At 40.4% G+C, this 23,818-nt stretch overlaps 1 long non-coding RNA gene and 1 pseudogene across 1 annotated transcript; both read left to right on the top strand.

Annotated features, from left to right (window-relative positions):
• The first annotated feature begins 4,769 nt into the window (after window positions 1-4,769).
• Window positions 4,770-7,407, top strand: LOC120291120. The gene is made up of 2 exons (XR_005548962.1): window positions 4,770-5,243; window positions 7,032-7,407. It is a non-coding gene; the product is annotated as an uncharacterized LOC120291120 (long non-coding RNA).
• A 4,455-nt stretch (window positions 7,408-11,862) lies between these two features.
• LOC104434185 lies at window positions 11,863-20,833 on the top strand (annotated as a pseudogene).
• Window positions 20,834-23,818: the final 2,985 nt, after the last annotated feature.

Genomic DNA, 23,818 nt, shown 5'->3' with positions numbered 1-23,818 from the left:
CTTTAAATATTATAAGATCCAATGTCAAATAGAGGAAGGAACTCAAAGAGTTGATCCTTAACATAACAAACGAAGAAGAAAGGTGGCTTCTAAGTTGTAGGCCAAGTAAAACTGAAGATCAATCAACCCGGCAACCACATCTCAAGGGTGGAGAAATTGCTCAAGCTGAATATGAAGATAAACACAGTGATTGCATTGCTTATACTTTTAATGGAAACTAAAAAATGTCTTCTCGTCCTTTCAACGAGTTGTCTTCCCATGATCTAACATAGGAGGAGCAAAATGTAGCCAAACGATATGTGATTGGGTGTCACCAAGTAAACTGTTAGGAGGATTGTCAAAAAATCAATATACGTGCCACATGAGCAATACACAGATAGAAACTTTTGCCCGTTGCACCAAGAAACAATGCAATCCTCCTCTCCCGAAATTGAAAGCAAATTACATTTTAGGAATGCAAATTATAAATACCTGTTGTATAATTTAGAAAAACAGTAAACAAAATCCTTCCTCTAGAAACCTCTACAAATGAATCTGGCATTCTGAACATAGCATAACCAGTCAAAAGTCCACCACCTAATCTAAATGGATAAAGTCCAGTCATTACTCGAATGCTATTAAACCGGTGGATAATCAATTTTCATGTAGAAACTCCATGGGAATTTGAAGGGTGTGTCCCTGGAACGAAAGGGTGGAGTCTTGAATATATTCAAGCAGCCATCAACAGAGAATGAAAATGGCAACACTTCAAGTCATTTACTCAAAAGAAAGCAGCAAGTGATGACTCAAACTCGACAAAAGGGAGGGGTCGTTCAAATCAAGCATGCTGGTGGACTAGGGAAAGCGAGGCCCAGCTATTGTTTTAGTTCCATCTTAAATAAAACCAAGCAATGGAGTTCCCAGAGAGAAGTGTTTGACCATGAATATCCCTACCTAGCTCGGCGACGACGGCCAGAAGGTGAGCTTGAAGCGAAACGAACTATGGTCGGCCCCTAAACGTTGCACCGAGTCGACGGGGGAGCAGCGGCGGTGGAGGAGCAACAGCAACGAAGGAGCAGCGGCGGCGACGTCGACGCTCGGGGAGGAATCGAAGACAAAGACTGAGCGAGGGGACGAACAGCAGAGGCAGAGGAGCAGCGGCTGTGGCGGGAGGCGACCGCGCGAGGGGGTGAACAACGACGGAGGAGCAGCGGCGGCGGAGGAGCAGTGGCAACAGAGGAGCAGCGGCGGCAGAGGAGCTGTGGCAGCGGCGTCGACTCTCGGGGAGGAATCGAAGACAGAGACTGAGAAAGGGCGCGGATAGCAGAGACAGAGAAGCAGCGGCTGTGGCGGGTGGCGACCGGCACTAGGGGCGAACAATGGCGGAGGAGGAGCAGTGGTGGCGGAGGAGCAGCGGCAACGGAGGAGCAACGGCGACGACGTCAATGCTCGGGGAGGAATCAAAGACAAAGAGACTGAGCGAGGGGCCGAACAGCAGAGGTAAAGGAGCAGCGGCTGTGGCGAGTGGCGACCGGCGTGAGGGGGCGAATAGCAGCGGAGGAGGGGCAGCGGCGGTGGCGTCGACACTCGAGGAGGAATCGAAGAGGAAGAGACTGAGCGAGGGGGCGGACAACGGCGGGGCGGACAGCGAGAGGCGGAGGAGTAGCGGGTGTGGCGGTGGCGACCGGCTCGAGGGGGTGGACAGCGGCGGCGTCGATGCAAGGGGAGAAATTGAAGACAAAGAGAAGAGATTGAGGAAGAGAAGAGAGAGAGAGAGAGAGAGAGAGAGAGAGAGAGAGAGAGAGAGAATCGAAGATGATGAAACCGCGAGAGGAAGAGATTGAGACGTGAACTTAGGGTTTCTTTCTTTTAGTTTTTTTTTTTTTAGTATTAAAAAATGCCGGTCTAGTCCAGGTGGGCGGGCGGGTGGATCCGCCCACGGAACTAGGAATCGGACCGGTTCCCACCGATTCCTAGAAATTGGAACCGGGAACCGGACTAGTTCCCTCGAGAACCGCCGGTTCCGGGCGGTTCCACCCTGTTCGGGCGGTCCGGGCGATTCCTGGGTATTTTGCACACCCCTAGTGCCGAGTGGGGCCGTGATTGCACTGGTTGTTAAACCTTCCTATAGGGTCATGATTGGAAGCAGCGATTGATTTGCTAGAATGACATGTAATCGGCCGAGTCAATTGATCGCTAAGACGATCCACTGGTTGAATTGTTCTGATAATGTGATTGTGCCACAGTTGTTTGGTTATCATAATCGCACATGGCTGAATTATATAAACTGTGCTAATTTGCAGATGAAGACTAATGTGAGGTAAGTCTTCTTGATGTCGTGGCTAGGCCACTCTGGAGCGTATTTACTTTCTAATAAGGGTTTAGGAGGGGTGAACTTGTTGAGACAATGTCTCACCCCGTTGTGAGAAAAATATTACAGGGCCGTAGATGGTGGTACCCTCGGAGAAGAGTGGCATGCCGGTGGAGGTTCACAAGATGATGCAGAGTGCTCCTGACCCTGGAAGTCCTTGGGTCTATTAGCTGGTTAGGTCCATTGTCTGGGTTCAGGTGATCTGGGATGCTAGAGTACCTTATATGTTTAAGGCTTGGTTTCGTTCTGGGGCCGATGGCGTTAGGGTTGGCCCACTGGATAGCATGGACATTCCGCTAGCTGTGATGGACGCCATTTTGGGTGAAGGCGTGGCAGATCTTCCTGACGGTAGAGTGGTCAACGCATTGCCTCCGATCTCTTGGGTGGTAGAACCTGAGGATGTGGGATCGTCGAACGAGTCCGACTAGTAGTCATAGGACTATTCTTTTTTGGTGGACCAATCCCTAGTGTGCAGACTGACCCTTTTTGATGCACATAGTCTCTGACCCATTTTGGTTGTATGTAAACCCTGATTAACTATATGAAAGTATGTTGGTTTGTATTTGAATTGTTTTCTTCCTACTGTCCTATCCTGTAATTTATTTGTCAGGGGTTTTTAATACGTTTCGCATGCGCATAATAAAATTAATGGGGTCAGCGACACTACCTGGGAATGTCGCATTTACATGACCATGGTGGGTTGTTCACGTGTCTCGGGGCTCGGAGCGTGACAAGCCAAATATCTTTTAACTCATACACCATAGAAGAGAACAAAAAAGTAATAATAATAAAACAAAACCTTAAGGTCTTTCATGGTATTGTTTCACAACTCTGTTTCCCCACACAGTGGACTATATTGATTTACTTTTGTGGACATAGCTAGGGCAGGGGCCATGTAGTGAAATAAATAAATAACTTCCATAAATCTTTTTGAAATTACATGTTCGGGTTCGAATGAAATCTCGAGAAACCCGAGATCATTCTTACAAGCTATTTTAAGAGATATTCTAATAAAAACAAATTAATTGGTAATATTGTCTTATCTTGTGTACCTATTCTATACATTATGAAAAGAGGTTCTCCTATTGTACATTTTTGTCTTCACATTCAAACCAGTAGAATACCCGTGAGACACATAATTTAAAAGTCCTTTTTGTTATGGTTGATTGAATCAATTTTTTCCATTAGCATGTGTCCCGTACATAACTTTTGAAGGTATTCAGTGGATTTTCACCTTAAGTTTCTCTATTTAATGCCTACTCTACCCTAATTTCAAATTCAAATAGCCAATAAGTTGAAGTACAAAAAAGGAAGTTTGCCGCTATTATTTAATCTTTTTATTGATTAAAAAAAATAGAAACCTAGAACATAAATAAAACTACTGGGGTAGTAAACAACAACAAAAGAATGACTTCATATGAAAATAATGAGAATCTAAAACCTCAATGTGACATTTTGAATTTTTGACCCTGTCTTGATAAAATGAAATGGGCTTTTCGCCGTTGCGCTTATGATCCTTTTTCTCTGAGTTGATCACTCACGAGTTAATTGACCTATTGGGTGAAGTCGCTAAGGGATATAATTGCGGTAAAATCACTAAAAGCTACTTGGTAGGTTGGATTGTACTAAAATTGCGTCCAGTTGATTTTAACCATGAAATTGAATTTGGTTTCGGAAATTGAACGTTCGAGCATGTCACAATTTATTTTTAGGACCTCGTCTCATCTTTTAAAGAAATTCCGTCGAGCAGGGAATTTTTACAGAAAAATTGGAATTTGGCAAATTTAAATTAAGGAATTTTGGAGGGGCATTTTTAAGTAGATTTTTGGCCTTCAAAATGAGTGAGTTGGTGAGGGAAATTACAGAATTCGTTTGGGCACCTCTGAGTGAATTTTTGGCCACCAAATTGTTTTGTTTTGTGGAGCAAATGGTGGAAATTCATAGGGCAGCTTCAAGGGAGTAAATTGGTCACCAAATTGAATTAATTGGTGAGGAAATTGAGAGAAAAGGGCTGGAAATTCGTATGGGCACATTGGCTGCCATTTTTGGCTACCAAATTGAGTTGTTTTGTGAAGGCTTGAAGGGAAATTGTGTGGGCTGTTGCCATGGCTTTTGGGGCCATTAAGTTGAAGTCAATTGGTGTGAAATTGAAGGAGAAATTCAAGAAATTCGTAGGGGCTGCTGGCTGCTGATTTTTGGCCTTTATTTGGCTTGTTTTGGTGTTGGTTTGTGAAGAAAATGGCCATTGGCTACCACCTTGACTTTCGGGTGGCTGAAGACTTTGTTGCACAAGTAATGAGTGGAAGATATTATGCATGGAAGGCCATTGGCTCAAGCCACGACTTCCTCTCCCCTTTGTCTCCCTCTCTTCCCTCTTCTTCCCCCTTCTTCCCCTTCATGCGTACACCCCCCAGCAAAACCATTTCAGCTTCTTCTTCTTCTTTCTTAGCCCTTCATATTCCTCCATTGTTGAAGCTTCAAGCCATGCCAGCACAACCAACCCTTGCAGAACCAGCTACCAACCCAAGAATAGCCATCGAGCCAAGACACCATCATGTCGCCAGCCTTTGCCGTCCGCAACCCTTGCTCGCTAGCTCCGTTTGCCCCGCGTCCGCCTCAGCTCACTTGAGTCAGCAGCCGCTCCCCTTGACCAGGCCGCCGTTCATCCCCGAGCCAACCATCCCATGTCCACCGAAGCTCATCGTCTCCGGCTTGCTAACCACCGCGAAGCTGCAGCCCATTCAACAGCTCCAGGAGCAAAATTCCAGTTAGAAGCCTTGGGCTTACAAGGTTATTTTCAACCTAGTCCGAGCCTCCTTTGAAGCCGTTGTAGACACGGGATCTCACCGCCATCGTGCCGCCGTCGCCGTGGACCCATTTATCCTCTAATCCGGTGAGTTAATTCCCTAATCATTGACTAGGTTGTTAATTACGCTTAGGGGTTAGATTAGTGCTAATTAGCTTAATTAGATTAGTACTAAGTGAGATTAGTCTTAATATGGATTAGCGCTAATCTAGTTTGGTTAGATTAGCCGTAAGATGGATTAGTGTTAATCTAATTGGTGAGATTAGCACTAATGAGGATGGATTAGTTTAATTCAAGGGATTTTTCCTCAGATCTGGTTTTGGACTACCGCCATTTGCCATTTTTGTGAATCGAAATGTGCTGAGATTTTGAGGTTGATTCTTTCTTAAAAAATGTTTTAGACATCTTCAGCTATAACATATATTTTTCCCAAGATTTTATGGATTTAAAAGAGTATGATTTCAACTTCATTAAAAACAAAACAGAACCTCTATTTATTTTGGAACTGTCGACCTTTTAAGATTCAATGGATTTTCATTAATTCTTAGGGTTCGAATTTTGAAATGATTCATTCACAAAAGTTGTTTGTCACATCTTGTAATTTAACATAATCAAATTTCAAATCAAATGAACAAGTTTTGAATCTCAAACCAAACTGATTTTAGAAAACATATTTTTTGGAAATGGACCCAATTTTTGTATTGGATTGAGCGATTTACCGGGCTTAATCTAGAAGGATTTGGATTAAGCTGTCTTTATGAAAAAATGTTCGTTTATTTGTCATTTACAACATATTATTCAAATTTGGGAATTTTCGAACTCATTTGATTATGTTTTTGGATTTAAACTTAAAGACGTGCAAGTGGACTGTTTTTGCCAGTTAGGACTGGTAGAAGTTTGTGATTGTTCTTGATACTTTGTTTGCTAGAAATTGCGTATTTGGTGATGTGGTTGACTTGTGATATGCTTGGAACTTGTGCGTGATGAGTTGATAATGGCTGTGCTATGGTGATTGGTTGTGGTCATGCAATAGATGACTATTGAAAGATGAGGTGATGTGTTGAGGCAATCACATATGTTGTGATGAGGAAATTGAATGAGTTGTGAGCAAGTAAAGGGCTAAGTGCTACATGGTAAACTGAGTTACATAGGAGCCACCTCTAGAGCTTTGCACTACTGTCTTGCATAGTCGAGGGCTAAGTGCTACACAATAGCAAAACTTTGTGGGAGCCACCTCCAAAAACCTTGTACTGTTGCTATATGTGGAAAAAAGAACTAAGTACTACACGACAAAGAAATTTCGTGTGAGTTACCTCTAGAGCCTTAAGCTACTGCTTAATGTGGTCGGGGACTTGGTGCTACACGACAGCGTGACTTCATGGGAGTCACCTCTAGAACCTTGTATTGTTGCAGATTGTGGTTAGGGACTAAGTGCCACACAATAATGGAACTTCGTGAGGTTAAGTTTGAATATTGAGTTGGAATGTAGAGTTGGAATATGAAGTTTGAATATAGAGTTTGGATATTGAGAGTGAATATCGGATGTGGAGTGAACCATCGATATGAGTTATCTGCGTTTGATTATGGGATGAAATTGTGTGGCACGGAATGTGACATGTCATAACGATTTGGCCCTATAATCGGGACCTCTGTGAATATTTGATGAGTGATATGATATGTTACAATTATTAAATGCATTTACTATATGCATATATTTTATGAGATGCATTAATGTGTAGGAAGGTACCGAGGTGAGGTAAGTTCTGATTGGTGCATGTTTATGACACCTCTGAGTGAATTCTCATCCTAATCGGGGTTTAGAGTATTGACTTATTGAGATTTATTCTCACACCGTCGTGGTTTACAATTTTTCAGGTCCTTAGTCTAGAGATAACGGAGGGTATCATGGAGGATCCTGAGCCAGAGTCGAAGGGATCCGGAGTATAGGTTGTTCGATAGTTCTTTTGGGACAGACCTTTAGTGTACAGACTTGTAGGATTGACTTGGCTTGTTTATAAGGCGTGATTGCTGAAATTTGGTTGTCCTACTTTTCTATCCCGTGTTTGTTGTTATCCGGGTATATGTTTAAAGTTCGCTTCCGCATGTGCATAAAAAGAAAAGGGTCGGCGACGTGTCTTGGGAACGTCGCAATTTAGTCGACTGCCGGGGGATGTGCACGTGCCCGGGTTCGGAGTGTGACATTCAAGAAACCCAAAAGTAATACTACAATGATAAGATTGATTTGAAGGAATATGAATGCTTTGTTTATTTTTTCTTAAGTTAAATTAGTAAAATAATTACTAATAGTGCTAATGAGCCATAATAGAATTTAACGAACATTTCAAACAATTGAAATTTTTTTCCTCTAATGTATGTTACTTCCAGCCAACACAAAGAATATATCTTCTTCACCTCAAATTTCTTCACCCACCTGGAAAACTCTTCCTAACGTAGCGTAAGAATCAACTTAAGCGTTATGCCAGCCGGACTCATTTTGGCAATTGGAAATGATTATTCTGGTTTTGTCCAAATATTTGCTAGCATAGTTTATTGTCCTATTTGTTTATTCATAAGAAATGTTAGATTCAAATTATTACGTACAGATATTACAGAGAAATTGATTATTATTTTTTTAAACTACTATATATTAGAAGGATAGTTGAGGCATGACATGTTCCATAGTGCCTAATTACTTGATCGACCTAGTATATTTTTGGGTATATAAAATTCTTACTTTTATAAACAAAATAAAACTTTACATACCGTGCTATTTCTTGTGCATGAAGCTTATCGGTGATTGGATATCACCAAGACGTTGTTAGTATGTCATTGTCCAGGCAATTCTTATTAGAAGCGAAACCTTGTCCGATAGACAATAACCAAAAACCAGTGTTCATCAACAAGCCATATGAACACATGAATTTTCCTCCTCGGCTTGTCTTAATCAAAAGTTGACTTGACTTGGCGTTTTCCCGGTCCTTCGTTTCAGTTGCATCTCACGCACTGACTCACTATTACTGATGAAGTAAATGCGTGGAACTCCCCTGAGTCATGGTTCCTTTTCGTTTGTGACCTTTTTGACTTTCGTTCAGGAAGAGTAGCATGCAACAAAAGTCCAAATTCCGTGTTAGTCACCTTTAGATATTAGAAGGGAATGAATCCAAGTAGGAAGAAAGTGTTGTTACATGGAGAGGTTACGTCGCTTCAAAGTGCATAGAGAGAGAGAGAGAGAATATTCTCAATGTTATATTTGAAGTAGTTTTATTCACTAGTGATTACTTACTTTACATACATCAAAATCACTTTATATCTGTATGTTGGTGACTTTTTATAACAAGGAAAATTTGTCGAAGAAGTCATAAATTATTGTAGGGGTATCAATTTAGTCCTACATTTTCCACATCTTTTGATTATTTTCCATATAGTTCATTAGGTCTATTTAGTATTTATACTGAACATCATTGATGGCGGTGTTCTAATTAGAGTCAACCATTTTATGCGGCACGATCAATGGCCGACATTGATGATTTCAAATAAGACAATGTCATTTTGCATTTTTTTTTTAAATTTTCTGAATTTTCCTCATTTCCCCTTTCTTTCTTTCTTTTTTCTTTTTTTTTTCCATTTAATTTTTCATCTTCTTCTCTGCTAGTTGCCAAGGCCTTGTCAATTGCCAATGAAGTTTGTTGGCCACTGGTGAGGGCTGTATTGCCCTCACCTATGGCCAGTGAGGAGCACTCACCATCGCTAAGGCTTGTGTGACTTCACTGGCCGACAATCCAGACAGATGAATGAAGACAATAAAAAGAAAAAAGAAATAAAAATTTAAAATTTAAAAGTTTCTCAAAATGACGTTTTGAGCCTTGTTGGATATGTCAGATTGCCATCGTCCCACACAGCGAGAATCTAGATCTAATCCCAGCCTACATTACTTTTTAGGCAAACAGTAAAAGACTCATTTTTATATGTCTAATTCAAAACTTGATCAGGGATAGCGTAATGAGATGTCATGTTGCCTAAATTAGTCGCGGTCGTGCCCTATTAATGCAAAAGAGTAAAAACAAGACTCTAGAATTTGAGCCCATAACAAATCCAATCCAATTGGATTTTTCAAATCCATATAGGATTTATGGTTTAACACCTGAACAAGTAAGAAATTATTGAAATACTTTCCACGTTGGAATTGCGCTTTTCCCATTAGTGAGCAGAGGAGATTTTGGTCGTAAGAGTCAAAGCACAAGGGGTTTTGCCCATTATTGAGGGATTGTTTTGATAGTTCTTGTGAGGTATACTGCATGAGTTATTATATGTGATTGGAGTTGAAAAACTTTGAGAATATTTGAGCTACTCAAGGATGGTTAATAAATCATTCATATAAATCAAACCCCGTCAAGCCGATGTCTATTTTATTTCTTTATTCTATTTGATTTATTTGTTCAATTGCTTGTTTTTTGCAATAGCCATCTAGTCAGGTTTGTATTTTGGATATGGCCACGACACTAGCCATAGGCAAGACGGCCTTTGCCTATGGTCTCCAAGACCATGGCGATGTTCATTGACTACTACGGAGAAAAAAAACCAAAGGAGGAAAGGAACAAGAAAAGGAAAAAATAAAAAAAATGATAAAAAAATTCTTAAAAATAAAATAATATTAAAAATTATTCACGTTAATATCTGCCAACGTTGATGTGGACATGTATGTATTGGCTAGTCAAAATTAGCTTGATAGACTGAATAGGCACAGGTTTAAGGATTGAATGGACACAATTGCAATGGATTTATGACTTTCCCGATAATTTTCTTGACAAGCGAGACAGCTTATTAGGGGCAAGCAAGATGGATTGACTGAATCACAAACTGCTTGAATGGCCAAATCGGCCAGTTGGGTTAGATTCCTAGGAGTGCCGGTTTGATTTCCGGTTTTTAAAAGTGGAATTGGTGTTTAGGTGGTTCATTGTTTTTTATATATTTATTTTTCATCTTTTTGAATGTCTCATGCATGCCTTCTCTCCTCTTTCAATCTTTTTTTTTTCCCCACGGCACTCATGCCTAAGCTTTCTTTTCGGTCTTTCCCTTTCTTTGGATTTCTTCTCTTCTAATTGAGTTCGAGACATTCTCTCATTTGACCTTGACCGATTCCATTGGACCGCTCGGGAATCGGATCCAACCGGGAACCAATCAACTCTACATATACGTGTGCACGACAAGTGCAAGATCCTCAAACAGGAGAACCTTCTTGCTTCATTAGGGATCTGAGCCCTTAGAAACAGACAACCTTCCGCATACAATTCTTCGAGCACCTTGACCAATCCGATGGTGTCTGGTAACCTTCTCATCTTTGTATAGTCGATCCCGATCGCCCTCAGTTTCTTCAAGCAGATTGACTATACCTGATGATGACAAATGCAACTCCACCAATGCTCCTAATTCCCCGGGTGAGCATGGAAGTTCCTTTATCAGAGATCATCCGCTTGGAGACAAATGCGTCAGCTTCGTTAGTCCGCCAACTGAGCACGGAAGCTCTTCGATTCTTGTATTTTCCATCTTTGGAATTGACAAAGAATTTAGATTGCCCACTGTCTTGGGAACCTTGGACAAATCCGAATCTAGAGGCAAGGTGAGCTCCGTATAACGTTCTAGAGAACCATTTCCTCAGGCAACTCTTGAAGTGAGACATCCCTCTAGATTCAAAGTTCTGAGATGTTTTAGCCCACTTACAGAGCAGTCGATTGCAGTTAAATTGCGACAACTATCAAGAATCAATATCTCCAAGGACACAAACTTTGAGAGGTCAGGTGTCCTTGTTAAGCATCTGCACCATGACAAATCCAGAACTCTCAATGTATTTGCCATCTGCAGAAGAATTGAAAGTTGAAAAGGGATGAGAGACGTTTTAGCACAATGACAGGGCAGTGAACAGGAGGAGACGTAAACAGCGAGGGTGAACCATACCTCGATGTCTCGCCATCCTCCCTAGTCTTCTATTATGTCACTCTGCAACAGGTTGAGCACAACCGAATTATTAAGGTAAATGTTTGTGGCTGAAAATTCGGAAGGACAGTAACACCAAGAAAGCCATCTTAGCTTTAGAAAGAAGATTTTTGCAGGTGGCCTTCTGATAAAGGGGCGCACCATGTTAGGTTACAGAGTTTGGACTTCGGACTCACCAAAATCAGCTCTCGAAGTGAAATGAATATTCCATTGAACCCTTCACTGATGTGATGGGAAATAAAAAAGTATTGAAAGAGGAGGTGAACAGATATGAGTTCCCATTGTCCACTCGCGTGAACAAGGTTTATGCTGGTTATGGATTAGGTCATTTACACTTTCATTTGATCGTAAAGTGATCACCGCAAAGAACTCAGATCCCATTCCTGATGCAGAATTTTAGTGCTTCAGACCACTCTAGGATCAACGTGGTGTGAACAGCATGAGATGTCTTCAACCATCATTCACTTGAAAATACGTTATTAGAGATTCGACAATATGTATATCCGTGACTCTTGCTCATTTTGCTCGCCAATAATCACCCTTGTTAACGGACCGAAACGAAACTGTCATCAGTAACTGGATCGGAAGCTTTGGTTGTCGTTGAGGATCAGAGTCATGGCCAACGAAACGATCTGACTTTCAGCAATTAACTCGAGCAGAGCAGAGCAGAGCACGTTGGGCGCCCTTTCGAAACTATAGCTGACGGTGACAAGCGATGATCAGCCGCGTTCAAGATAGATGGAAGACGTCGGGGACTGGTTTTGAGGAGGATTTCTCACGTGCTCTGAGAAAAGGTCCCTCTCGGTTCTGTATTGGCCAGCGAGCGGAGGTGTGTTGATGAGGGATGGTGAACGGCGTACGGTGGTGTCGTTCGGTGGCTGACCCGGGAGAGGCAACTTCTGGAGGGGATTTCTTCTGGATTTTCTCTCTGTAAAAAAAATGGCGTAAACCGCGACCAATAAAAGAGGGATTGTTTCTTCTTTTACACATGCCCCTACCCATCCAAAATGGGTAGAAGAATACATTTTGTTTTTTTCTTTAGGACTTTGTGCAGTTACATCAAGTGACACGGAGTGCGAGTTTAAGTAATTCTAATCTTACGTGCCAAATATCATACTCTAAATGATTAATCGGTTCCATAGGTTGAGAATTCTTTAATTAGATTGAAAACTTCTAAATTTTCTGTCTTTAAATCAAATGTATAAAAAAAAAAAAAAAGATTAGAAACTAATGAAATTCTGATTTTTCAGTTGAAGGTTTGACAAAAAATTCAACCGGTTGGCCATTTTTACGAAAATTCGAAACTTAAAGGCCTAGTTCTACACACCTATCTAAATTGACATCTATATACAATTTTTTAATGTTTTTTTTTTTTTTTGCAATTTTTTACTTATAGTTGACTTTTTAGGTTTGACTAGCCCAAAATATCCACCAAACCCAAAAAAATAAACTCTTGGTTTATTGAAAAATTGAGGCCTAATTACTGATGAAATGCAATACTCCTAATTTCTACATGCAATTGAGATACTAAGGACATTACACTGATTTTTTTTTTTTAAGAAACAAGACTCACCACAATTGGAGATATTGAGCCAATAAATTTTCTTACTTAAATCGTCGGGAAAGTTCGGATGTCAACAATCTGCTAAAATTTTAAATTTGGTAGTGGTACGACATGATTGGTTTTTGTAAGAAACTATAGAAAAATGCAACCCACATGAGCAAGAGGATAATGATGATATAGTAATACCTAATTATAGTGAAAGACCTGATGTTGAAAATAACTTATTTATTATGCATTTTCTTTTGGTGCAACTTGTGTGCACTTGATTGTTTACTTCATGTCTTGCACTTTCAATTTCATTGATTGTTTTCTTTTCATTTTTTTTTTTAAAATTATATGAAGATGTACATGTACTTAATTTGGTATAATTTTAATGATTTTTCATCAACTTTCTCAATTAATTTTTCTTGTTATATTTTAACAAAAATTAGTTATTTTGAATTTAAAAAAAAAAATGGGCCAAGGCCAACCATGAACATGCCCCGACATATGGGCCGACAAAATAATGTGCCGATCCTGGCATGCTCAGGCCATGCATGCCCAGGCAAGGCCCGGTGCCCAGCCTCAGTTAAATCGTCGGAGTCAATTAAGAGAGTCCAAAAAAAAAAAAAAAAAAAAAGTAAGATTACTCAAAAGAAGACAAAAGCCGCAATATACGCCAAACGGATAACAAATTGTTCACACATCAATGGGACAAACTTTTGGTGATGTTTTATAGATCCACTCAAGACAATTCAATCCTAAACTTTTAGTAATGTATAAAAAATTGTTCGCACATTAAGTGTTTACTTAGAGTTTATTTTGATTGTTGTTGACCAATTAGAATAATAACGATGACTAATTCTATTTTAAATCTACTGGATTTTTTAATTTTAGCCAATTTAATCTTAAATATTTTGACAATTTATCAATATAGTCCTTAGTCAAAATGTGGTATGACATATGCTAATGTGAATGATTTTTGCAATGTTTTTTTTTTTTTTTTTTTTTGAAGTAGATGGTAAAATTTAGATTAATTCATTGCATAGTAGACCCTCCCTCCCTCGAATTTGGTCCGACACAAATCTAAGACCAAATTGCTTGTGACTTTACGTCTCGAATGTCATCTTCTTTGGTGTTTTGAGGCAATGAAAAAGCCATCGAAAGGGATGGAGATCACATTGCTTACAAACAAAACCAAGTAATCTGAGACTTGCGCCTGCACATATTGCTTTGATTCGGACAAGACTGTAGTTGTGGACAGAATGAGTGTAGAAATACCCAGAAACGTGGAAGCGGAGAGAAAAAAATGCGAAGCAGTTTTAGATCATGTTGAATTGAGATTCAACGTAATTCCAGGGCGGACACCAACCTTAAGAGTTCTCCCTTTACAAAGCTTGGATCTGGCATGGTTATTTTTAAGATACGCGAGCATATCATCAAAGATCCCTTTTCTATAATAGGATGCGAACCATCAATGCAATGCTTGTAGAAAATTTTAATTCTACTACAATAAACCTCACATCTTCAAAGATTTGATTACTAATGACAAGCTTAAACTTTCCACGAGTTTCCAGCCCACTTCAATAATATTTTGCAAAAAGCCAATCCCCACAACTTGAGAATCCAATTTAATTGATCATTCGATCTGCAAATTTATACGTTAGTTTCACACAGACCGGAGTATATTGCTGATCCTCAGCATGTTCATGCCCCGTATGCTGTTTCTTCTTTGAAGTGGCTTTACCTTTTCTCAAGTTTGAGAAGTCAAAGGACCTCAAATCTCTAATTTCTCTAGAAATTTCAACTGAAACTTTGTATTTCAAAACCACGAATTATCTAAGTTCTCATGCTATACATATTGGAATCTCAAGAAGAATTTCAGTTAGTCACCTGGAAGATATTTTCAGCTTCAGTTTAGACATCATTCTCTTGCACAAGAAACTCCGCTAGCTCATGTGGCCGTCTGTACCACATCTGAATGACCAAAATGCGGTTGGACGCAAGCAAGCTAAAAGCATGATCAATGAAAACTGCCTCTCTATCGGTACCTCGATTATGACAACATTTAGGTATCATAAAGTTTTGAACTTGTTTTCTCATTGATTCATTCCAATATGTTGCCAAAGAACTCCACTAAAAAGTCACGTATTAAATTCACTTAAAATGAAAAGATAAATAGGAAAACTGGTCCACAAGAGTCTTCTGCCCAGATTTTTAGCTAAACAATTTATCTTTGTTGATTGTAATATCCAGGGCAAAATCATTACAGAGACCAGGTTTCGCGTCAGAAGTTCGATATGCCAAAAACAAGAAGTAGATGAACTAACAAGGAAGAAAAAAAAAAGTGCAGCATATGGCAGGAGGAAATGTTTAATTAGGGTCAATGTGGAAAATAGAAACCATGTAAATGTCGGTAGCACTAGCAGGCACTTTGCCATAGGAAATAGGTGTAACCCCTTTCTATCAAAATCTGCTCAAATCCCAAGCCAGATGTGTCTTTTCTTTGCATACCTCACGACCACCTTTAAGTCTTCCCACACCATATGCTTATGGACAATGATTTTGCTTCAGACCGATTGACTTAGTGATAAAAGTGCAGAGAGTCATCAATTACCATCCCAGCCAGGGAGATTTTAATACAAATCTCTTTCATGAGCTGCTTACGCCTTTGGCGATCTCCAATCTGTCTCTGCCTTTGTTCCCGGCCCTAGTCTCCTCTGTCCGGTGAGTTCCAAGCAACACCAGTGAGCCTCTTAGCAATGTTCCAGCTCCGACGAGGCCCCAGTGCGCTCGTATGGGCGAAGCTCTCCATAGGCCATCTCAGCACCTTGAGCGAGTTCACAGTCCCAGCCAATCTCATGCGGCCAGTCCAGACGCAAAATCAGCCCCCCGGGTGCAAGGATTCGCAAGTTCAGCAATTTCCTACAGTGCTTGCACGTCTGCAAGAGAAAACATCCACGAACTCTCTCTCCCCGTAGCTTCATCGCCTCACATCACTCACCACTTCCCGACCCAGGTTTGGAAGAATTCCAAAAGATTCGATCCTTTCGTATTAATTGCTAAGTGGAGTGCAGGGCTGAAGACAATACCCACAGAAGAAAAGTCAAAGAAGAAGTCCAGCAGTGCACAAAAACAGTCAGGATATGGTAGGTTTTCAAAGGAATAAGATCTGGGCAAGTGGCAGCAATTTTAAGGAACAGCCAAGAATTGCACTACAGGTTTGTATGAGCACGGAATGATAAGACTATAAGGTAAGCCTTAATTTTAACATTTGAATTATCGGTTTGCGAGGTAAGTAACCAGTTGTAGACAAATTCAAGCTTGTAACCCTTGACTTGGACCTAATGTGGTCAACGGCTGGCTTGAGTTTAAATTTAAAGCAAATGAAACTGTTTCAAATGAACGCAAATAGCGAAAATAGCGAGAGATTAGAGAGAGTTCTGAACAAGAATCGTCATGATGCCTTAGGATTAGCAATATTCAAGAGGAAATACACACATATATATCACTACACCGAGCATCACCCAATCATAATCATTGCAAGGAGTAATTCCTTAACAAGCTTTGTTTGAGGTCACTCGTACCTTCTATAAGAATTTTTTATTTGGCTTTCAAACGGATCAAACCGCACATTGGAAGTGGTAGAGGCATGACTCGTTGTTGGCTTTACAAATTTATTGCTGAGGACTTTGTTTGAGGAAATTATGTAAAAAGAAAAATCATAAAGCTATTGCAATAGACTTTTTTTTTTGGCCAAATAAGTTCTAAATGTTTTGCATATATGTCAATTCAGTCCATCTGTAGTTGACACCTAATTTTTTGCATAATTTTAGGGTTAATTTTTACCAAAATTAAAATCACATGGCATATAGTTTAGGAACATTTTTGTTTATTTTATTGGATCGACAACGAGTGCAAACTTTTTTATATATTCTGCTGGAATTTTCATATATTTAGGCAATATACACAAAATGATGTATTTTTTACGGAAAGAAAATTCTCAAATGAAATATTTGAAAAAACACAAAAAGAATATTGCGTGGGGTGGAATGATATATTCAAATATTATTTTGCATGAGCAAAATTGGCAATGAAATATGCCACGGAGATACAATTTTTTGGTGTATAAAATGAGTCGCGTATGGTGGGTGGGGGGGGGATTTGGCGCCGGGGGCTCGGTTATTCGAAAAAAAGAAGAAAAAGTCAAAAGAAAAGGGAGAGAAAGGAAAGAGTGACGTGAGTGACAGGTGAGAGAGAGAGAGAAAAAAAAGAAAAAAAAGGGGAAGTCGAATCGTCTTCTTCGTAGGGGGGGAGAGCTTCGACCGGCCGGCTCCGCATCCGCACCAGGCGACGCCGGAGTTGTCTCCGCCGGTCATCGCCTCCGCCGGCCACCACCGCCGTGCCGCCTGCAGCCCCTCATCGTGCTGCCACCACCCTCGCCGCTTCGCTTGCCGAACCCTCGCACCGAAGCCCACGCCACGATCCGACGTTGCAGCAACCCCGATGTCCTCCTCCGCCCAAATCTGCCCGGAGCCCACTGCGCGTTCGACGCCACAGATTCGGGGCCGGAGCAAACCCGCCCGCCGGTCTCGGCCGTGCCGCCCCGACACCGCCTCCGCCTCCGCCTTGCCTCTACCTACGCTCGGAGTTCCTCGCCCGCGATGTCCGCACCTAGACCCTCAACGCTCCCAGATCCAATGCGCCGATCGGTGACACTCGCACCCAAATCCGACGTTGACCCCTCACCGGGACCGGCCAGCTTTGTTTTTTTTTTTTTTAAACAAAAAGAAAAATTAGGTAGTTTTTCTTTTATTTATTTATCTTATTTCTTTTTATTATTTTCGTTATTTTACTTTATTTGTTCTTTTTAATGTAATTATCCCTTTATGTGAAATTGGAATTGCATGATATGAAATTGCCTTGAAATTAGTGATTATCAGTCCGATTTTCACGCTTGAAATCAAACTCGCAATTACTTAAAAAATTGCTAATCTCATCTCTCATCTGAGATTCAATTCGTGATTTATGTGAAATTGGCTAATACGATCTTATGCGCGAGATATGGTTCGCCAATTTGGGTATTAATATTGCTTGATTTGCTGTGGTGTTACTTAAATTAGTTTTCTTAAAAAAATTTTAAAAAATATAGTTTTAGGGTTTGCATGTTTAATTTAGGTTGCTAGCTTTTTTTTTTTTTTTGGATTGCATGTTTAATTATTTGGCAATTATTATTTTCGAAATTAAAAAGAAAAAAAAAAAAAACAAAAAAAAAAAGAGTTAGGGCATCTTTTTGTACGTCATTGATATTAGGTAAAATTGCACTTAGTTTAATTCAAGATAATAATTTTCTTAATTTATTATAAGTTTAGATATTAGATAGATTGCATTTTAGGATTATTTGGGTTAAGATAATATTTTAGTTTAAATTAGGATTTGGTTCAACCTAATTCCTAATTGCATTTTTTTTTAAGAAAAATAAAAAATGTCATGTAAATGTCATATAGGATTAGATTCATGAAATGCACATCATTTAAAGATTGTTATTAGGTCCATTTAATTAGAAATTGTATGTCATTAGAATTAGGTCATTTATTTATATTGCATTGCATGTTGCATGATTTTCATTAAATAAGTGAAAAAAAAAACAAACAATAGCGTATTAATTAGAAATCAAGGTTGATGTGAATTCTGATTTAACATTGCAGATACTTTCATTACTTTGAGGTAAGTTCTGTAATTTATTCATCGCTTTCTTAGGTGTTAAATTGGTGGTTTGCGCAATCGTATGATCGCCTTACATGTTACGGAAATAAATTTAAAATCAATTTAAGCTACTTGCAAAAGCATTTTTGAAAATAAAAGAATGGTACCAAAATGGCATTAGAGAAATCTAATGTAACCAAGTTCCCATACCTAGACTCTCTAGTTCGTAAGAGTAAAGTAAATCTTAGTTCGTAAGAGTAAAGTAAATCTCCCATAATAGTAAAGTAAATCTCCTATTACTTTACTTGGGTTCCTAATCGACCCACCAAAAATAGATTAGTGATGACTCATAGTTAAAAAATAATTGCATGTTAAGAACTTGAACCTAAATCGTGAATTGGTATGGGCTTGAGAGAGCCCGAATTAAGTCTAGGTTTAATAATCTATTAGCCAAACCTTCTGTGGTTCACACTCGAAAAATTGATCGCGATAATCTGGTCTCATTATTTCCCACCATTAATCTAACTTTTCGCTAGGATGATAAACATGTCATGCAAAACCTGTAACAAAGTCATGGATGATTGAAAAATTGAAAGTGAGGACTTTATACTCTAGCAATAGCATTTAGGAAGCTATAATTAAAAGAATTTAATGTATGATATACGTACCTTACTATATTGATAAAAGTTATCAAAATAAGGACTACATAGGAGTGTTAGGAGCACGAAAGTGAGAGAAGAAGACACGAATTTCCAATACATTAACTTGGGAGGGAGCTAAAATCCAAGTCCATTGACATATGTAGTTAAATCCACCTTCAGTAAAAAGTTTAAGGTAATGAATTGTGGATCTATTAGGATATATTAATTACTTCACATCATATCAATTTTCCGATATGGAACTTTTCTAAAACAATTCGTGTGCATCTCATCAAGAAATGAAGAATGAAATGCTCATTGTTGTTAATGAATTTGTGGGACAAACTAATATATATGGACAATCCACGTCTTTCATTATCAGGAGCCCACTCTTAACAAATAAATGGATAGACAAGACTTACAAGGGTACAAAATTTAGGTAACACATTGATTAATGCTAGCTCCTGATATAGACATAGGGCCCGACATTCCTAGTGACTCCTAATCAGTACTCAATGTTTCCGGTGCTTTCCAATCGGTGGATAGCGTGGTCCACACTAGATAATCAAGCAACCATTCCAGCGACATGCAACCCATGACACAAAAGAGCTTCAAACATCATAAGTGACCGAGACCCTCAATGCATTGTAGCACTTGGCAGCGGTGTAGCTGAAAAAATTTGAGCTTTGCCAACTTTGGTAGTTGAGGTAATCCATCTAATGACTTACGGTTAGGGGTGAGCGTGGTTCCCGGGTAGAACCGGGAACTGGAGAACCAAACCCGAGGTTCCGATTTGGTTCCCGGTTCTAAGGGGACTGGTTCCGGTTGGTTCTCTTTTCTAGGTTCCGCGTTCCGGTTCCGAACCTGAACCAAATTAAAAACAAAAAACCTAAGCCCCTCCAAGTGATTTCCCCCTTATGTTCAATTTTCCCCCTTTTCCCCTCTCTTTCTCTTTTCTCCCTTTTTTTCCTTCCTCACGTCACTTCTTGTCCCCCAACTTTTTCTTTTCCTCTTCTCTTTCTCCCTCTTTCCCCCTCTCTTAGCCGAAACCCCCCTTCTTCTTCTTCGTCTTCTTCTTCTTCTTCTTCTTCTTCTTCTTCTTCACCCACCACCACACCGCCACCCCATGCCCTACTCACCACCACCTCTTGGCCACCGAACCCCCACCACCCACTGCTCGTTCGACAAGCCGTCTCGCCGTTGAGCCCGACGAGCTGTCTCACCGTCCGTGCCGCCGTGAGGCACCGCCGCCATCCCCAAGCCACCATCACCACCTCTTGCCGCCGCTCGCTCGGTCGTCCTCTCCATCGTTGCTCCAAACCGTCACCACCTCCGCCCAAACCAAGCTCTTCCCCCCTTGGCCGTGGGTTGAGCCGCGACTACCGCCATCTTCGCTGTGCCATTCATGCCGCCATTGGTGCCGTGAGACTTGTGCCTTCGTCGCTGTCGCTGAATCAAGAAGAAGCTGGCGAAGAAGATGAGGTAGAACAGGCCCATCCCTCACTGGATTCGCATGCGGACCCACAACACCATCAGGTTTCTATCCAATTCCTTCATGTTTTGTCCCAAAAAAGCTGTCTTTTATTTTATTTTTTTTTTGTGGCCTAATTTTTGTCACTGAAATCGTTCAGGTACAATGCGAAGCGTAGGCACTAGCGTTGCACCAAGCTTGGGTTTTGAGGTGTTTTCATGGGAGGAGGTGCTTTTGCTTTGGGTTAGAGCTTTTTAGTTGTTGCAAAAGAGACCTCTTGATGCTTTTCTGATTATTGCTTTTAAGCGAATTGAAGACTTGTAAGGAAGCAAATAGCTGCTTAGATATAGTGCTGCTTTGTTACTATCGAACACGAGCATTTTTTATATCTGATGATCTATGAATTGTGGTAGTTTATGTTGCTTCATGTGGTTTTGATAGTATCAGGGATGGGATTTTAGTGAATTTTAATGTTGCTTCAACTTTATGTCTTGTTAAGCTTGTTGCCGTTAGAACACATTGTGTTCATCGTTCAGCGCCTTTGATCAATTCTGCTAATGATTGGCCTTATCTTCTTATTTAGATGAGACTTATAGGCTTGTGTTGGACATGCTTTCCTGTTCAGTGCTTGTTGAGGTCACGGTGCTTGTTCTCATAGTGTGGTAGTGATTATTAGTGGTCGTCCTTCCAAACATTGGGGAGCTTTTAGTTGTGTCAATTCTGAGGTAGTGAATTTCAATGTAGTGATTATGTATGCTTCCAAAATAGTGATGTAAGTGCCTAATTTTGCCTACCAGCTAGTTTGCCATTTGCAATGTCTAAATGAGTAATCATCAGTTTATGGGCATCTTCAGTAGCTTCAAGTCGGTTTAGCATGTGAAGTGTGTTCTAGCATCGGGTTGCAGGATTCATGGCTATGTCGTTATTATTGCTGCATTCATTTCCATTATTTTAACTATAAAAAAAAAAAAAAAAAAAACCTGTTGGAACCTAGAACCGACCCCGGAACCTATGATAGAGTAGGTTCCAAGTTCTTGATTCTGACAGGTAGGTTTCAAGTTCCAAAAAATGAGGAACCTGTACTCGAGAGTAGGTTCCAGGTTCCAAGCAGAACCTGTAAGGAACCGGGAACCGCTCACCCCTTCTTACAATAGAAAATCCGTAGTGACACTATGGATTCCAACTCCCCCAGACCTTGTATCTCCAGAAGACTTCCCAATTCAGACAGATACAAAGTTTTTAGATTCTTCAAGCATGATAGATAAGGTATTCTCTCGAGGGTTGGACAGACTTCTATGGACAGTTTCCTCAACTTCTCCAAGTGTTCAAGCACCATGAGATGTGCCATTAAGTATTGTTAACACCTAATTTTGGCAACCCGTTTAGTCATTTATCGCATTAAAAAATTGGGGATTAATTTTTAACCCCTAAAAAATTATTAATTAATTAATTCATTGCATAGCATATAATTTTAGGAGCATTTTTATTTTCCTTGCATTTGCATGGGACCGGCAACAGATGGACTTAAATAAATGACTTCGAACTTAATGAAATTGGATTAAACCTGCAATAATGAAAATTCTTGGGCAAAGCCCATGGGCATTATAAGAACTGAAATTTTTCATTGGAAAGTGCTCAATTAGGTGATTATTTTATGGAAGATTTGGACATACTAGGTCCGACTGATTAAAAGGAAGCTGGCATATAATCTTGGGCACGTCAAAAGCGTATATTGAGAAATCAAAAAAAGATCCGGATTTAGTCAATCAGGGAAGAAATTTTCTTGAAAAAGGAAATCAATAGAGCAGAATAAGTTATTTGCATGGTCAATCAAAGGGAATAGGCGGAAAAAGCAAGTACAAAAGGCCAAGGGAGGACTCTTCGGGGTGAGGGTGTGGGGGGGGGGGGGTTTGGAGGAGGAGTCTCTTTGGTTGGAGAAAATATTCAATGGTTGCCAATCACCACGTCATTGTCCTACGTGGCGTGCGCAATTCTAGGTGGCTCCACTAACAGGTCGACGCGTGTCCTTGCTCTCCTCTGCTGCGGCTAAAAAAAGACTCAGCAGAAGCATTAATTAATGTTGTTGCCGCTCAAAAACCTCTCTCTTCGTTTCAATTTTCAAGCGCTTTTGCCTTCTCCTTCCTCGAGTTGAGAAGAGAAAATGCAGATACCTTCTCTCTTCTTCTTCGGCATGCCCGATTGCCTCCACATCCACCTCCACCTCGCCATGCCCCTACCATTTCCCCAAAGCCCTCTCGTCGGTCATAGGTGCTGGTCAGATCTGTCTTTAGCACGTCGCCTCCTCGAAGACTTCCGTTAGGTCACAGCTGCTGGATCTCGGGCGCCCTTGGCCTCCGCCGTTACCTCCGGAGTCTCATTGGTGGCTACGATTTGTCAGCTCACTCCTCTCTTCCACCCGCGCTCGCGTTGATCTCTTGGGACTGCCTCCACACTTCACGGGTTTCATCCTTAAGTGAACAGGAGTAGCATGGTGATTCTTACCTTTTGTGGGAGAAACCTCGGACGACCAGGGTGTGGAGGGATTTCCATCATACACAAGGCTTCCATTCTCTCTTTCTCAAGGCCATTTCTCTATCCCTCACTCACCTCAAGCCCTCCCCTCCTCCTTCTTGGCCATCGTCCTTGTCGCGTTTCCATCTCTGGCTCCAAAAACCGCTGATTGTATCGGGTCACGATTTTGGCTTGGGTACGTCGTCAACCATTTTGAAGCAAAAAAGGTCTGCGAGGCTGGATATGCAAAGGTGGCGCTGACTTTCAGGGTTCCGGCGACAACCACAAGGGATTTTGTGGCGAAAGAGAGAGAGGAGTGATTTTTCTTTATATCCTTTGCATTTTATGTTTATTTCTTGGCTTAAGTGGATGAGCTGAGATGTTATTTTATTTTAGTAGTTCGATTGATTTGATTAGAAAAGGAGATGATGATCTGCCGCCATTTACGAAGTCCTCTTTTTTGTGTGGTGTATATGATCCTCCTCACGGATCTATGTTTTATGTTAGTGTTGGGAATGCTTTCTTTTTACGTTATTTCTTGCTTATAGCATCGGGAAATGTTGATCATTGGAGTATTGGGTCATTCTAGCTAAACTCCATAACACATTTATCAATCTTTCAGTTTGAAGGAACTTCTTTCGCTAAAGCACTTTCAAGTAAAAATGAAAGGGACGATTCTACCTTGATTTAACTCTATAAACATGAGACTTGCTACGCCTTGATTCCAATAAAAAAAAAAACATGAGAAACGTTTGAGAGAGAGAGAAGGGAGCCAGTCCTTTGCAATGGCACCTCAAACTAG

The sequence above is a fragment of the Eucalyptus grandis genome, chromosome 3, assembly GCF_016545825.1.
Source record: "Eucalyptus grandis isolate ANBG69807.140 chromosome 3, ASM1654582v1, whole genome shotgun sequence".
NCBI lineage: Eukaryota > Viridiplantae > Streptophyta > Magnoliopsida > Myrtales > Myrtaceae > Eucalyptus > Eucalyptus grandis.
Note: the sequence above shows the minus strand (reverse complement) of the source record. Positions and strands in the feature narration are given on the sequence as shown.